The 1,741-nt window shown below is 35.0% G+C and overlaps 1 pseudogene; it reads right to left on the bottom strand.

The window, feature by feature from the left end:
- Positions 1–329: 329 nt before the first annotated feature.
- On the bottom strand, positions 330–733 carry LOC114078900 (small ribosomal subunit protein uS10-like; annotated as a pseudogene).
- Between the last annotated feature and the right edge of the window lie 1,008 nt (positions 734–1,741).

Genomic DNA, 1,741 nt, shown 5'->3' with positions numbered 1-1,741 from the left:
TGCAAGACATCAATCTTAGAGCAGTCTTTCAAGCAGAATTTGTAAAGGACTTCAATAAAACCAACCCAAAATAAGATGGATGAAAAATAAACAGACATTTTATATAAGTGAATATCCAAATAGTCAATAGAGTATTTAAAATGCACAACTTCATTATTAAGAAGGGGATTTCTTATCCAGACTATATTAAATATTAATACTAAAATACTGATGTACATGTCAGAATGACAAAAATTTGAAAGAATAAAACCAAATGCTTACAATATAAATATACTAGAACTCTCATACATTTCTGACATAAATGGGCACTTTGAAAAAAATTGTAATTTTTAAAAACTGATAAACATTTTTTTACAAGTGTTGGCATAGGCATCTACAGTGTTGACTTCAACCTCCACTCCTGGCTTAATACTGATGGAGTTTTTTGTTTTTTGTTTATTTAAACCAATCTCAGAAGGACTGTGCAAGTCAATGAGTCACTTGAGGATTCTCATGTGGAAGTGATCCCATGACTTGGAACCTACACCACAAGGCTTTTCTTGCAGCCCTTCTTAATCTTGGTAGGCGTGCAAAGAGATGCTTTCACTTTGAGATTCTTTTCTTTGTGCCTCTGATGAAGTGAGCACACATTTTTTCTCCAGCAATTTCACATTGCAGGTGGTGAGGGTAATTCTAGTTCTCCAAATTGCCACCTCAGGTTGTAGGGTGTCCTTCCAGTATTTTTAAATGCCATGGCTTTGCTGCAGCCTCCTGATTGATTTATTCCTGGGCAAGAGAGAACAGCCGTGAGTGTGCAGCATAAGCAAACTGAATCGTGTTCTGTAGCAGCACACCCACATCACTCTCTAAAAACCAAACTAAAACAAAACAATAACAAAAAACTGTTCACATATTTAAAAGCCATTTGGTATTCTTTACTGATCTTGAAAATAAGTGTATGCTATGACTTAGCCATTTTGACTCCTAGTGTATACCTAATTGTATGTAAGTGCAAAAAAATGCAAAAATTGTTTGTTACAACATTATTTAATATTTCCCCAAGCTTAAATTAAAGTGTTCATCAATGGTAAAATGAATAATATAAAATCTAATGTGATCATATAGTGGGATATTGTCCAACAATGAAAATGAACCAGTAGAGTTCTCAGGTAGTAAAGTGGATAAATCTCACAGATTATTTAGTGAAGGACATCTGGCACAAAACACAAATACTTTATCATTCCAAGCAAAATCTAATCTATGGTGTTAAATTCCCTATGGGGAAGAAAGAGGGTATAGTGCTTATGGAGAGGCATGTGATGGGGGAAAAACGTGGGGTTGTGGATAATATTTTACAACTTCACCTGGATTATGGTGACAGGAGTGTGTTTGCTTCCTGACAAATTAAACTGAGCTGTTCACATGCAATCTGTGTATTGTTTTTAATATATCTGTTATATTTCCTTTTTTAAAATAAAAAGAAAAAAATGATTAACCACATGTTTTGTAGCCTTCTGACTCACTGAGAGTCATTCTTTCTTTGAATCTAGTATAGATAGAGGTCTCCCCTAAAGATATCTATATCTTAATCCCCAGAACCTGTGAATATGTTCTATGGTAAAAATATCTTTGCAGATGTCTTTAAGTAATTAAGATTCTCCTGGGTTATCCAGGGGCCCAATGTAAATTCCAGGTCCTCATGAGAAGGAGACAGCAGGGTCAGAGTTAATGAAGCAGCATGGGAACAACTTGGCTGGCCATA

This window comes from Marmota flaviventris, chromosome 9, assembly GCF_047511675.1.
Source record: "Marmota flaviventris isolate mMarFla1 chromosome 9, mMarFla1.hap1, whole genome shotgun sequence".
Taxonomy (NCBI): Eukaryota; Metazoa; Chordata; class Mammalia; order Rodentia; family Sciuridae; genus Marmota; species Marmota flaviventris.
This window is presented reverse-complemented; position numbering and strand designations above follow the sequence as displayed.